This window comes from Lepisma saccharinum, chromosome 7, assembly GCF_977018435.1.
Source record: "Lepisma saccharinum chromosome 7, izLepSacc3.1, whole genome shotgun sequence".
NCBI classification, from domain to species: Eukaryota; Metazoa; Arthropoda; class Insecta; order Zygentoma; family Lepismatidae; genus Lepisma; species Lepisma saccharinum.
This window is the reverse complement of record NC_139235.1, coordinates 22,057,835-22,074,760: the sequence shown is the minus strand read 5'-3', so window position 1 is coordinate 22,074,760 and position 16,926 is coordinate 22,057,835.

Below are 16,926 nucleotides of genomic sequence, written 5' to 3'. Positions count from 1 at the left end.
ACAGGCCCGTAGGCAGGAATTCTTAGTAGGGGGGGCGAAGTCAATCCTAGAGGGGGCAAATTTTTAATATATTGTGTTGCATTGGCACATATAGCAGGGTACACAGGGACACTTGCCCCGTCCTTCAAAAGTGATAAGTGACAAGAAAGGGATGATATCTTGAAACTCCAACGAACAAAACATCAAATAACAATATTTCGATAATGTCTTTTCGGACTACCAAAGAATACAAAGATAAAGTTTAACATAAATAGACTAATCTGGACTGTATCTACTTTATACGTATTTACAGGTCGATAATGTTAATAGACGATTAATATGTACCAACAGCTTTTGGCTTCTCTGCAGAACTGATTAAAAAATCCTTTATAAATCGTGCTTCACAATGTTTCCTCTAGTTTCCAGTATGCAAGATTTTTACGCACAAAGCAATCTAACGATTATCCAACAACACAATTGTCTTGTGTTATGCAAGAAAAATCGAATTAATTAAATAATAATGGTTACATATTTTCCACACTTTGATGAATTGTGTAAAAATTTGTATTACTTTTTTGTAGGCCTACTTGCTAAAACATTAAAACATGGGTCCCTTATACTCCACCACGAATTCTATTTGCTTCAAATGAAAGACTCTTGCATCACTACAGACAATGTTTGCCTACTGGTTACGTTAATCATTTTGCAAAATATTGTGTTGTTGAAATACTGTGTTTGACACCCGACAAACAAATAGGAATCCCTTGATTGATCAATGACTTCTTGGATTATAGTCTCATCAATCATTAATATTTCATCTCAAGTTTTATAGAGGGAAATGTTGTATCCTCTTTACATTATGAAAAAAATACCTTCCTTAATGACTAAGGTACGAAACGGAACGATATAAGCGGCCTCCTTCACCTTAACCCATTTCCACGGCATGAGGTCTCTAGGCCGCTTATCGCCACTACTTTTTGAGCAGAAGCGTTCAAACCCCAAATATCAGTTTTTTTTTATGATGATACTAATTTCTGCCAGTCACACAATGGCTTAAGATATATGAATAAAATTAAGAGAATCCACTCCACAGCAGAAGAGTTGACATAATTATTTGTCAACAAATTAGGTTGTGCCTGAGATACTTTAACAGACAACGTCTGCTACAGACACAATGTAATATTATAAATATAATAAAATAAATATTTAAAAAAATTAAAAGATTTTCAATTGTATTTATTTCACTGAAGCTTTTCTCTACTTGTCATTTTCTTGAACTTATATTCATAGTGTGCCGTCTGATAACACCGACAACTTTCACAGTGTGTACAGGACATCAACACAAGCAACTTTTCTCAGTCACTATTTGCTCGTCTAATTCTTGTTTCGATGTATGGCATCTTCTGTCCATAATTTATGCATTCCCATTGATAGCTTCGCAGTTGCAAATGTCATTTATTTCTATACTGCCGTTTAAAATTCTGAGAGCAATGGAAATGATATCATGCAAACAGTCAGGGTTAAAACTTAACTTTCTCTTTATAAAATGGATATCATAACACACACCTATATTGCTTATCATATTTGATGCGTTTGCGTAGAGAAATGATTCATAAGATTTGAAATTGATATTTACACTCCATAAGATGCTTAGTGTAACCCGTATCAAAGTACAAAGTTTATCGCTTTCTAACCGAAATAATAAATGTAAAACATAATTTGATAATAATTTGAGCCAGTAAGCTGTCCTACATCTTTCACTAGCCGACCTCCATGGTGGGATGGTTACATAACACACTATGAAGCCATGGGTTCCAGGTTCGAGCCTGGGCATGAGTGTTCTTTATGAGCAGAGGCGAAACCACAAATTTTTATCTGTAGAGGGCAGAGGCGAAGATATAGTACAAGCAATGCAAGCACTGCTTGCATTATTCGAATATCATTTAATGTACTTAATGTTTTAGCCTTATTTCGTTTCCATCGCACTCGATTTCGCGAAAAATTACGGCCGCAAACTCCCTCAGCAACTCTGTAGCAAGCACCAGCCTCAATGCTTGCGGCTGTTCTGCGGGAAAATAACGCACCCGAAAGAGTCACATGGCGAAGCGTGAAATTCGAGTGGAACCCGTCCACAACGCTTATACCAAAAGCTCTGCTTGCTGAGCTTGCGTTATTTCCGAAAATGGCCGAGCTCAACCGAAAGCAGAAGGATATATTGCCACCAAACTACGAGTAAAGAATATTTGTCTTCATGAACACGTAAACAAGATCGCGAATATAAAAATAATTCTTAGTCATAAAATAACTAAAATAAGTTATTATCATTGTTCTAAATTCCATATATATACCATTTTATATTACAATTTATTTTAGATTTCGCGAATTATAAAACGCGTAAAAAAGTGGATATTGGGAGTTCGGGCGAGATGGTAAAGGGCGGGGGTTTGTGTTTCCAGGAAGTGAAATGTCTGCACCCCCGTGAAGAGTTTCCCCAGGGAGGGAGGGAAGATTCGACGGACCTTGGTCTGCACCCAGCTCGGTCCAGCTCAAATTACGTCAAAAGTGTTGACCGCACCAGTGTTTGCAACTGCCAAATTATTTACACAGTAATTCAAGTGAGCTGTTTCACAAATTTTACAAGCACATTCAATAAATTGACTGCTTTTGAATAAAACTTGGGGTGAAAATAAAGCTATCTAAAAAGAACTCTCTACTGATATTTACACAGCACAATTAAATCGTATACATTGTACACATTATGAACACAAGAACATGTTTTAAGTTTTATTACGTATTATGACACAATTGGTGATCCCAGGATTTTTTGTAGTAGTCTCCTCATTTTGTCATATTTTCCTGCCTTTGACTTACCTTTTCTTAGGAATACTGGGCCAAAGGGGGGCCAACCCTCCCCCGGCCCCGCCTCTGTATGACACTTTATTACTTAAATATTATGTATATACTCTTTCTGCTGTAATGATTCTGATTCCACCGCTTAATTTCTATCTCCATACTGATATATCTTTCCTTCCCATGAGGGATAAAATTAAGGAAATAGGTTGGTATTACTTTCGGTCGTTTCAGAGATTTTCAAAGTGATCTTGCGTGGATGCTTTCCACCAGTTGTGGAAAGAGCATGGGAGTGTCTTCACGTTTTGAGAACCTTGAGGCCCTAAGATTTGTTGAATTGTTCGATAGCGGGAAATTTCCTATATATGCAAAGGAGTTTGGAATTTATTGTGGTGAGTACATCGTCTATTCATGTGTTTCTTTGGTTTGAAATGAAATTTTTAAAGTTTGTGTTTAACTTTTTATTTTAATGTTTGACTCCGAATGCGATTTTTTTTTTCGAAAGTAAATGTGACGTTTGAGGATCATATGGTTTATTTTTAGAACCATCACTTTATTATGATATTTTGACAAATCCAGCGACCGGGCCAATGAGGCTATAAACCTTTAATCCCCCTCTTGGCGTGCCATTGTACTACATGTTTTGTTGTACTGAAACATTGCTTGCCTCCTTCGTAAGACTACGCTTCGCTACTGGTAGAGGGGGTTAAGTACAGTAGAATAGGTAAGACAAGAAACTCCTCGCGGCCTCACGCCCAAGCCATACGTAGGGGAAGGACGCACAGAAGCAGGGTTGGCAGTGCATACGGGTCAAATGTCTACGCAGAACGAGAACACAAGAAAACTAAGCAAGACGATCTGAGTGGTATGGTGGTAAACATACAACTGAATGACCGCGTTCTGCTAAGATGGAATCAATTTTGAACATCTTCAAACGGGGTTTGTTAATTTTCACCAAGGAATACAATTCTGGTGTGCGTCAAAGGGGGTGTTGTTTTGAACGAGCCACTGAATGAATCATAATGTCTTTTCGGGAGGAGGAAGAAGTCGCAGGATTTATTTGTACGTTATGGCATGAGGCGTTGTCAACAACAACAACACTGTTTCGTGTCAAATTTGTGGTATTAATCGCCAAAAGATTTTCCAGATTTGAACATTAACCTCCAGCATGTACAACAATTACACGTTGCCCTTTAGACACCGGTGCTTTGACGGCAGCCGCTGTTCCATCCACCCAAGCTTCTTTCTTTGTTGTCGAGCTGTGAAAATAAGTCCGTCAACGTAAACAATGGGTCGTCCTTGTCGACGAAAGATTTTTATGGCTTTGAGGTACGATGAACGTAAACTTCTTATTTCGTCCTTTTCTATAAGCAATTGTCTATTATTTTCTGCTTTTCCCACTTAAACTCTAGGTCACGTATTATCTTCCGCACACACCAGACACTGCCTTGGAACTCTATTCTTTGTTTCAAAACCCTTCGGATACCTTCCCCGTCCGTAAGGTGAAATTCGTGCACAACACGACTAACAACACACTTATCGAACTCGTCTATATGACTTTTGATTTTTCGGCGAGATCGTGTTCTATGGGGCGTATGAAAGTGTTTCTTCAACGTAGTGCATGCTTTAATTTCTATTAGTACAATTCTTCTCACACTGCTGAAGGAAACACCACATGCGCGAGCCACCCTCCTTTGCAATTGGTTTTCGGACATACGAACTCCCACCTGGTCTTTCATAAATGCATTGACATTATATACAATTTCTCGCCCTTGGCTGTGGATTACTTTCCGTCCACCGAGTTTACTTGCTTTCTCTGAACTGCAAGCTTCCATGCTAGCAAGTACACTGCACACAAAACAAACACACACTTTAAATGAAGACAGGCAAGTCGATCGCATTGTTTCTCGGTGCTCACACAACATTAAGACGTTCGGCAACCCTGCCTGTGTGCACGATAGGGGAAGTTCGTGCATGCGCTTGCCGCGTTTCCGATCCAGCACATCGGTGGGAGAGTTTCTTGTCTCACCTCTTCTACTGTACCAGGACAAATGTGCCAATAATAATAATATTAATATAGTGCTGGTAGTGGTAGTAATAATAGTAGCATAAAAAGACGTTATTATCGTCGTAAATCATGCAAAAGGGGGCAGAAGTTGGTGCTAAAACATTTGTGTTTGAACAAATGATTTCAAATATTTTTTTCAACACGTTCAATTTCATATTAGCTAATAATAGAAAAGAAGCACACAAACTGTATTTTTGAAAGACAGAATATGCATGCATGACGAGCATTATTCTTTTTGTACATTTTACACATATGCAACATAGAGCGACGTAAAATAAGAAATACATATGCAACGCTAAATTGTGTTTGTGTACGTATTCAAAGTTTCTTTAAAATATATATATTATTTAAATACATTACATGATCAATTCATACACCAAATTGTCTCTCAAATGCTCAAGCATTTAAGCAGCAACAATCTGAAGTATATATATCTGGCCTTACTTCTCTCCCGGGTAATTTAAAATGCATTACAGAAATAATCATTGGGATCGAAGCGAGCAGGAAAATCTTTAGATCCAAATATTTGCAAACTGAAAACAATATTGATTTAATAGAGCGCAAATAATTCCACGGTGTGCCATGGCATTCTCTTTGACATTTCTTTTTCATTTAGATCGTTTTGTCCCCCAGGGCTGACTCCTCCACCCCCCCCCCCTCAGCTATGGATCTGAACTTGCACTATAAGAATAGCAGATATTGAAATTGCGAGCGAAGCGAGCAAAAAAATTTTACGAAATGTACTTTTATTTGTATAAAATTTGATTGATTGATTGATTGATTTAGTTTATTTTACTTCGCGTTTTGTGCCTCTTGGCTAATTTGCGAAGATGGGGATGAGTGATGAAATGATGAAATTGATGAATGGACATTCACAAACAACCAAGCCCGACCGGGATTCGAACCCGGGACCCTTGGCGTCGCAGCGCGATGTGCTAACCACTCGGCCACAGGGTCGGGCGTATAAAATTTGAAATCGAGGGGGCAATTGCCCCTCTGTGCCCCCTGTAAGTGCCTTTAGCCGTCTGGAAGAAAAATGCAAGAAACACTTGAAAATTAATTCCATCTTCAGGATCCATTTGTCCTACTATTCTTAGATTCTGCTAGTCATGTTTCTTTACTTCAATGTTTGCCCCCCCTAGATTGTACTTCAGTCCAATTCCTCTGCCCCTGCCCCTCTGTAGTTGCAGCACTGTTTGTGAGTGTCTCTTCATCAATTTCACGTCATCACTCATTGTCACGATTAGCTAGATGTGGCAGAAAAGCAACGCTAAGTTCTAACTGTTCTAGATACTGAAAATTGCGAAAACATTTCCCGAAGTCTGAATCTGGAAGGGAATTTTTTCCTCCATCCTGATAGGACATTATACGGAATCCCACACACCTTCATAAATCACAAAATCAATAAATGTCTTTGTTATGTTACTAGAGTAATACAAGATATAATTGTACAGATTAGTGAGAATTCCAGGTAGGAATATGTTCTGAATTTTTCACAGGGGGGGCAAAGCAGGCTCTCAGGGGGGGCAGTTGCCCCACCTGCCCCCCCTCTAGCTACGGGCCTGCATATTAATGAGTCTCTCCTGTTTCCAATCTGCACATAACATTTTAATATCTCTGCTAGTCTCATCCAATCAACTATATCTAATGTTTTATCCAGATCCACAAAAAAGCTATGAATACCTCCTTCCTCTAGATATATTTTAACACATAACATTTTAAAAAGTTTTCTGATTCTTTCCCCAGTGGTAGCGTCGTTGCCTTGTAATCAAGGGGACCCGGGTTCGATACTCCGTGGAGGCACATAGTGGTTCGGATGCCACTTTAAACTGTAGGCCCGGTCCCGATTAACCTTACTGTGCATAAAGTGGACTTAAACACCAACTCAATCAATCTGTTTGTTTCCCAGCTGACGAAAAATTCCCTCCCTTGAAAATATTCGGCGAAACGAGAATTCCCATTTCGCCGAAATTTTCACATAGGTGGGAAATTGATATAATACGCCTGTCGGCTATTCTGCGAAACGGGAAGACACGCCTATATCAATGCAGCTATAAGGTACAAATTCAAGATTGACACAGTCGTTTATTTTTCTAGTCGCATAGCACGCTAACAGCGATAATCCGCTCGGCAACGTTTTGTTCATTAAAGTCTCATTTCGAAGCTACGAGTGGTAACCATGAATCTGTCATACGTGGCTGCATACATACAGGATAGAGAATGACGATTTTCGAGGCCTCGTAGCTTCGAAATGAGACTTGAACGAGCAAAATGTTGCCGAGAAAAGTTGTTCGCACTGATTGATCGCATCGATCCCTCATAGTAACCTGTTCCTCCATGCATTCCAGACCTTGCTGTCGTCCCCATTGCTTGCAAATCAAGGCTCGTTACGTGTCGATCTTGTCGATTCTTGGCAGGAAACAATAGAAATATGAATACTGCATTATGCGGGCGCCTAAGTCTAATATAGACCTGGGCCGCTCAAGCGAATATGTCTGAAGAGACACTCAAATACCACATAACGATTTCCTGGCCCCGTTTACCCAAGACAGATGGCGTGCAGGTCGGCCGTAAAAAAGCGCATTGGAATTACACCTTTGCACCAATGAGGCAAGGTTAATGGGTGGAGGGAAGGCAAGAAGGAAAGGGTGGGGGGAGAACACTCCGCCGTTCTACCGTGTCATTTCCTCACCAACGACATCTGAGAGTGTTCCAGAAATCCACGCCATAACGATATTCTTTCCTACCTTCCTCTAATGAATCCCTCCACGTCTATAGCTGGCGTAGCAATTAGGAACATGGGACGCAGAGCTCTGTCATTGTTTTATGCATCGCAGTGGTCAATTCCTGACGCCGGTGCTCAGAGAACGAGACGTAGAAAAGAATTTCTTGAAGAAGAGAGATAGAGAAAGAGGGTGGAAGGGGCGGAGGGATTCGAAGAACAACAAAATTATACGAGTGAAGGAGCTCTCTCAAGCAGCACTTGCGCTGATTACAGGTTTCCACAGCTATTCCTCTCATTGCCAGGGCCAGTGGTATGTAAGGTCTTCTCTGTCTGGATGACAAGAGTGAATCCAGCTCGTAAAATGCAATAAAAATGGCTGAAGCAAAAACAAGATGGATGCGAGAGAGAGAGAGAGAGAAATAAAAAAAAGGATCGTCGAAAAGTCCCTGAGTACGAGGTTTTGCAATCTGTGATGTTCTTCGACATTGACATTCAGTTCAACTTTGCCTTGGTTTGTACTCTGGGACGTTTATATTTAACGTTGTTGATTTAGCCAACTGCGGTAAAGCCCAATCCGCAGAGGTGCATCTGTCGATAAACCAGAAGTTTGTTTTAGTTCATCTTAAGCACAGGGAATTACTAAAAGAGAAGTTGTCTTGCATCTCGATTAGTATATTTACCATCTGTAAAATCTGTTTGTTCGACTATTCCCCTCCCCCACTGTGTACGCCATTGAGGTGATGTCATGTAATCCAATTCGTTTTGAGCTTCCCGAAGTCTTGTAATCAAGCGACCCTAGGTTCGATTCCCGGTGGAACCAAATAGTGGTTCGGGTTCCACTTTAAACAGTAGATCCAGTTCCGATTAGCCTTCTATGCACATAGTATATGTATACATATATATTTATTTTAATGATTTCACCCCCTGTTTAATTGTAATTTTAGAAGATACGTTTGGAAGTGTTGTCTAAAATTTGCTGAGAGCAGGTTGAATTTAAATACACATGTAACCATCTTAGTAATGCATTTGCATTACAAAAAATATTAAATCTTCAGTGGATAACATGAATAGTATACGCGTAGGTAAGTAAAGGAATTTTACTGAAAGGGAAATTTTTGCCTCCTGGGAGGGAAATTATACATCTAATTGCCATCTAGTACATGAGGATGTCCGTCTTGTTCTCGATCAAGTCTCGGGTTGGAAACCATCGTCTAGTTTGTCTCAAGTCTCGAACCATATCAGTTATATTTTTTACCTTGGATTGACATAAACTATTTATGTAACCTGTCTGCAAATAATCAGAAAAAAAATCTCTACTGAGGCAAGTAAGCCTCGGTCTTGTCTTCATTTAACAGACGTCTTTCTCGGTTTCGTATTCGAATTGTATTTTTGTTGATTTTTCTTCATTTTTGACTAATCACGGCGAAGAGGATGAATGTGGATTAAGTTGAAATTAAATCCTCGTTATTGTTAAAAAATCATGTTTCCATCGGGAAGGGAATTTGACATTTAAACGACTTTCAAAAATATATACCCTTTACACCCTCGTTCTCGTTCACGTCCATGGGCGTCGGGAGAGGGGGTCGAACGGGACGGTGGACCCCCCCTGGAAATTGATTTTGATTGATTGATTTGGAGTTTTAAGTCCACTTTATGCACAGTAAGGATAATCGGGACTGAACCTACAGTTTAAAGTGGGAATCGAACCCGGAACCCCTTGATTACAAGGCTACGACGCTAGCACTGCGCCATCAGGGAGCCCCCCTGGAAATTGTCATCGTTCATTTAAAGATACAAGAAAGCCGAAAGTTTGTTACTCTTATTGTTAACAACAGAAATAAAGTTCATTTAGTTAGTATTCCAACAGAATAATGCAACGTACTCCAGTTGGACACTAGTCATTACAAAGTTAGTCCCCTGCTCCTTGTGTCGGGAACATGAGACTCTTTTATCACTCATCAGGGCTTGCTGGGTAGAAAAGAAACACAACACGGTATTCAAAGTTAAACGCAGTTTTATAATCACTTATATTTCCTATCGTATGTGGACTCACAAGCAAGGTACAAATTTGCTTACGTTTCTGCCTGAAGAGGCGTAATGAACAATTCTATAGCATATTAAATCACATCACAATCACTAAACACACTTGCATATAGAATTAACATTGGACAAGACAAACGTAAATACACGAAAGTTTGTGTACTTAGTTTTTATTTCCGAGTATAGCCAGAATGAAACGAAAATAATTACTAATTACACTATTCGGGCATTCCATTAACCGTTACCACGTTTCTGTTGATTTCTCACCTTCACCTGTTTTCTAACTGAGTCTGTCCTCAGGTGAAAAACATTCAGGTGGGTTCACTTCCTCTGCTGAGATGACAAAGTGACGTCAACACGAACAGATTATGACGTATTTCTAAACATATACACAAGTTCCAACCACAACTGTATCAATGTAACTATATTTGTCTGTGACAACTTGCACATTATTTGAAGTAACGAACATTTTAAAAATCTTAACTACTTACAAATATAAAACCTTAAACGCTCAGGTTCGTTACAATAATCAAAGTAAAAATGCATTGGATCGAAAATATTGAGTGAAAAATACAGCAACAAGGTTATATTCCACCATTTCATCCAACAGTTTTCAAAATTCTAATCATTACAGTTGTAGGTGAGAGGTCACACAACAAACTTTATGAAAAAAAAATCCCCCTAACATTTAAAGCCTTTTCTTTAACGAGACGTGCAAAAGTTAATATCAAAATGCAGTTCAGATACTAACTGCATAAAATGCAAAAGAAGTAATAGAAAATAGTTGTGTTGGTATTGACTCGATTCGTGGATCTAGTCTCCCATTTATATAATAATAATAATCATTATTATTATTTCGAATAAAATGTATTTTTTATATAATATTTATTATTGTATAATAACATTTATAATACTTTTTTCTACTATTCAACTTTAATCATTTGCCCGACCCCCCTACAAAAATTCCTGGCGACGCCCATGTTCACGTCTTGATGAAAAACCTGATATTTATTTTTTTAATAGCATCCCAACAGTTTGCTGAAATTCCAGTGCTTCTATTACTGTTGAATGTACCGTCGAAAAAAGTGTTAAATCAATATGTACCTCATTACGCCCATATCATCACATACCACCAAACCTACCGCAAGGGCTGTCAAAAGCAAGCCATCAACTCTTTGCAATATTTTTGCACGTTTGCCTTTGCGAAAAACTTAAAAGCTTCGTGGGTTTAGATCGTAACTCCCTCGCCCGTGCAACGTCTCTCGTTCTTATTTATGAGCATTTAATTAATGTATACGTCAAGGTACGAAGGTTGTAACATTGGTTCGTAAAAGGTAGGAACATAAATGTGACATAACTGTCTATGCGTTGCACACGTGTATTGCAGTGTGCAAGAGGAGAGAGCCACGCTTAACACATCCAATCTGCGCCGAAACTGCTCGTTCCTTCCTTCTTTGAATAGTCTGTGAGTTCTAGCCACGCTGTCGAGATGTTTAAGTGCAGAGGCGATGCCTTCTTACAATAAGGCCAGTCCTGACTTTTTCTTTGCATGCTACGTCATCATTGGTAGGTAATGAATGACAACCGATAATAGCACACTTAAAGAACTAACTTGAAACTATTTAACTATATATAATATATATTTCCGTGTGTGTTAAAATGTATACTTTGTTTACTATTACATGAAAATATATTATCTTGCAGTCAGCTTTTAGAGTAACTTAATAAAAAGTACTCCAGAACTTTCCAGCTTCTCCTTCTTCAATTTTTACATAATTATTTGCAAGTATAGCCTTAATATTAGGCGCATCCAGAAAATAAGTTTCCCTGGGGTCGTGCACAAAAAGGAAACATTATTTCATTCAATGATTTATTGCCACAGATACAGCACTTGTCCAGTTACTTGTCAACATAATTCCCGCCGGAATTCAGTCGCTTGTCATAGCGTGGGACCAACTTCTGTATACCTGCGTCGTAGAAGTCCGCCGCCTGGGCGCCGAACCACTGTGCGACAGCCGTCTGAACCTCTTCGTCGCTGTGAAAATATTGACCGGACAGGAACTTTTCAGGTGCAAGAACAGGTTGTAAACACTGGGAGCGAGATCCGGGCTGTACGATGGATGATCGAACACAACCCAACCGAAATAGTCCAGAAAGGCTCCAGTGGCCTAGCCATATGCAGCTTCGCATTGTCGTGCAGCAAGATCACCCCGGCACTGAGCTTACCGCGTCGCTTATTCTGAATGGCTCGTCGCAATGTCCCTAGTGTTTCACAGTAACGGTTAGCGTTCACAATCTCACCTCTGGGCAGAAACTCTATGAGCAGAATGTCTTGTCTATCCCAGAACACCGTGCACACCACTTTTCGCGCTGACACAGTCTGTTTGAACTTCGTCCTGCATGGAGATCCACTGTGACGCCAATACATGGACTACTGCTTGCTTTCGGGGGTGCTGTATGCAACCCACGTTTCATCCCCTGTGATGATCCGGTTGATAAAATCGTCATCATCATTGTAACGCTGCAGAAATGTCATGCCCATGCGTTTTCCTTTTGTGTTCGGACGTCAGTTGTTTCGGCACCCGCCGGGCACACAATTTCCGGAACAAGAGGCGTTTGGTAACAATGCGATGCAACAACGACGAAAAATCTGCGGGAAATGGTTGCTGAGTTTCGTGATCGTGACGCGACGATCCTCCAATATGCGCTGCTGCACCTGCTCCACAAGCTCGTCCATAACGGCCGATGGCCGTCCACTGCGCTCGTCACCAGGCACATTTTGCCGGCCATCAGTAAATGTCCTGCACCAACGACGCCCCATCTGCTTGCTCATGACGTCTGGCCCATACACATGGCACAGCTGACGATGAATTTCGATCGGCTGTATATTTTGTGCGTTCAAGAACTTGATCACCAAACGCGACGGAAGATGGAATAAGAGCCGCCATGTTTCATCGCTGCCGCGACGTTACTGAGGACTTTCGGGAGGCGTCTTCTAGGACATTCACTAGCCAGGGCATGTGTCTCTCACGCATGCGCAAAACCGGTTTCAATACGCATGGCCTGCCACCTGTGGGCGAGTGGGAAACTTACTTTCTGGATGCGCCTAATATTATTTTCTCGTCACAACTTATCCCAGGTGATGAAAGTCACACCTCTAGCGATATGTTCACATATAGAATAGCTGTGCTGATATAGGTTAATCTGGAGAAAGAAATAAATTCACGTGGATTTATAACTGGCATTATCCAGTGCAAGATGTTTGCTCCTGAAAAATATTTTCGAATTTCATAATTGTCAAGATGCGTATGCTGCTCTAACTTCCCCCAATTTTTTCATCTGTGTATTGTTGGGGAGCGGGGGATGCGATTCCATCGACCCCTCTCATTAGAACTTATACAGCGGTGTTCGGTTTAGCCTCTAGTTGCTATATTTTTAATGTCCAACAACGACTGTGATGCATTGTACAGTGGGATCCATGAGTATTACCGTGCAAATTGTCCATCACCATGTTTACTCTCTCTATTTTACGCTAGGAGAGTTTGTAGAATTGAAAGAATACGCCAAACAGGCTGCTCACATCATTTACATCAGCATACGTAAAAATCAAGTCCTTAAAAACATGGGATTCAAGAGAAAAATTAATGAAAATAGTCATGGACAATTTGTGGGGCAATACTTGCACATCTCGCAGTACAGGACAATTCAAGGTGCAATATTTCCGCCTAAATGTTTACCAAAGTGTTAACGTTCAAGTCAGTTCAAGCGGTCCTAAATATTACGAACCATCAGCGCCGCCTGTTGATTTGGTTTTTACCCATAAGATCCTCGATGTGGACCAGGTGCTGGAGAGAACTGTCTGTAAAACGGAAACATTGTGACGTTACCAGGTGGCATCTTGCGGGTGTGCCGAGTCAATCTGTGCTGCGTTCCTCTTCAGATATCCACGGTGTCCTGGATCCTTACTGGTTACCAACCACTCCCACCAGATGGTGTTAGCTGCGACTGCGATTACGAGATTTTTTTTACTCCTTTTCTTCTCTCAATGGGAAACTGTTTACAAACGAAGTTCGAAAAATAGATTCTTCTATTTTTCTTCTTCGATAATAATAATAATAGTTAGGGGAGAGCGGGGCAAGTTGATACAATTTGAGAGTTTGATTTTTTTTTCTTCTTTCTGTTGCAAGAAAATGAAACTTGTTACTACTCGATAGCTTAACTCTTCACCTTTATAAAAAGCACATAAAAATTTCACAGATATAATTTGTAAGCTGACGAGAACCTACTTAGTAACGCAGGACGCAACGTCTCAACTTGCCCCGTCGTGGGGCAAGTTGATACTAATTTCAAGTAGGTTGATAACGATGTGACATAGTTTGATTAAATAAGACAAAATACAAAACGGGGGGGGGGGGGGTACAGGGGTACATTGTACCCCCGCAAATTTTTGAAGGGGGGTACTGTACCCCCCTAAATCCGTAAATCGAGTTGTACCCCCTGTACCCCCCTTTGGTAATTTGACAGCAGACGGGAGGTGCTACTGTTAAAATTACCTATTATCAATTCGCCCAATAAAAAATGTATTATTGATTATAAATATTAAGCATTATAGTCCTTACCACAGAAATTCAAAACATTTAATTGTAAACTTATTATACTTTGTACATTGTGCTTGCTACTAGTAGTTAGTTCATTGACCTAAGTTCTTGGAAACCTCTTTAAGGAGATGAAAATTGTTTAAAATGTGTGTGTAACGATGGAATCAGATTGACTCTCAGAGAATTACGCTGCAGACGATTGCTGCTTTGCGTAAGGGGGGGGGGGGTACACATTTCTAAAGCAGAGGTCGCGTCGATTCGAAGATACAAATCTTCGTCAGAAGAGTATATGACTGACCCCATTTTCTTTTGAATATTTATAATGGAATTTTCCAAAACGGAACACTTACACGAACGAGACGAGACACGACAGACCAACTTGGAGGGGGGGGGGTACAATGCACTCCTGTACCTCACCCATATTTTTCATAAATTTGTAAGAGGGTGTTGGAAAACTATACTTAAACCTATATATTAAGATATATATATATATATATATTTTTAAAAAATAGAGTGCCGATTAGCCTATCTGAGAATGAGGTGAAGTTGGAATAAGTTTTCATAACTTCAGAGTGGAAACCGAAAGAAAAATAAACACAAACAAGAACGAGAAGGACCTCACCACACAGGAGACGAGATGAGGCTGTGACAATTCTCGACTCATCGAATCGCGACATCATTCCTAGGTGAAATGAAATCTTTCCTAGACATTTAAACAGGGTGCAATTTGCGATTTTATCAGAGGGGGACTATTTTTTACCTATGTATTAGGTATACTTATAATTGAACATTAATTGCTTAAAATCTAATTGTGATATCGAATACAACACAAACACAACGCCATTTTATGTTAAACTCTTAAAGTCAAATTGTAAGAAAATTACATTAGTCAGATGAATGCACGAGATAAATGAGCCTCACTGCAGGTTCTATTGGTAGATTTTGGATTGGATTTACAAGGTCTCTGGGAGTAAGATGGGAATATTTGATAGATTGATTTGGTTTATTTTACTTCGCATTTCTGCCATTTTTGGCTAATCGCGAAGATGAGAATGAGTGATGATGATATGATGAAATTGATGGACACTCAAAAATAACACCCATGGGCAGGCCAGGATTCGAACCTGGGACCTCAGGCGTCATAGCGCGCTATGCTAACCCCTCCGCCACGGAGTCCGGCGAGGTGGGAATGTGTTTTGGATTTTTTTGTAGATGCGAAAATCTTTAACTGTGACGCACACATGCTTCTGCTTACATTAAAATTTACCTTTTCACATAAACGAGAAATTGACATGTCATCCTAAAACACACGCATATATCTGCATTTAATACCACTACATACGAAAATAAACCTTGGCCGACTCTTCACATTGTCCACCAAAAATTGAAAAGAAAGAATATACTTTTGAGCGTATGGCTTTCCTTGCTACTTCCGAGAGCTGAAGGATTTCGGTTTTGTAAATGTACCGAATGATATTACTTTCAGTACTTGAAGAGCGTCATTAGGTACAGCTAATTATATTACAAATAAATGATTTGTCAAATTTTTCACAAATATTTCAAAGTTAGACTTCTTACGAGTTGATTGGGAACCATCTGAAATCATTTCTTTCTTTTTTAATACAACACCCTATAGATGTCAGAAAATACCAAATACATGGCTTCTAAAAGGCATTGGATGTGGTACACATCTGCCATAAATTGTTTAAAAATATTTTTATGAGTAGCTATAGGACTTTTAAAATTAGAATGAACGGAACTGAAGTGGAACTCTATATAATGTAGTTTCTATATCCAGTGGGTGGGAGATGATTATTCCTGGTTGGGGTGGCTCAAGATCCCCCTCACTCCTGATTTTCCGTTCCATGAAATCCAAAGAAGCCCAGAATGAGGTCCAGAGCTTAGCCTTATATGTTTCAGAATTGTTATCTGATTTTAAAATCTGTTTTTTTTTGTTTGTTTTTTTTAAACTTAAATTCTAACAAAAACAATGAAAAATATTTATGCATATTTTGCATTAAATAACATGACATTCGTGTGTGCTGTTCTAAAAGAGAACATTTCTCATGGCTTCACATTATACCAAGGTATCAAGGACGTTTTTGTGGGGGTCCAGGGAGTCCGGACCCCTTCCCCCCGAAAGACTTACCAAGTAGTGAAAGTAATTTATCAAAATATAATTGTTTACCATTTGTTATACTCAATTTCCATCAATGCCAATACCATGCTTGAACAGCGTAACAATTAAAAGTTAGGGTGCGGCAGAAATATCTCCCGGATTTCATTTGTGAATAACAAAGCAACGATAGATGTTATGCAAAACTTTATTGCACAGTTGGAAAGAACAAGGTTTACCATTTTATTACACATTTGCAAAGAACAAAATGTTCCAATTATTTTTTGACAAAATCGCCACAAGTCACCATTTTGTGTGACATAGTTGACTTTGTTTTAAAATGATATCGTCCAAATGCCGATCTGCACGGTGTACGCATTTCTGAATTCTCGCCCTGAAGTTCTGCATTACCCTCCTAGTCATGTCTGGTCGGTATTGCCGCTCTTTCCTGTCAGATACCATCTTTCAGATCATTGGCTGTCCTCGGCCTTCCTTCGTAAACTTTAGCCTCCAGGTACTCCCACAGAAAGAAGTCGCAGGGTGCGAGCTC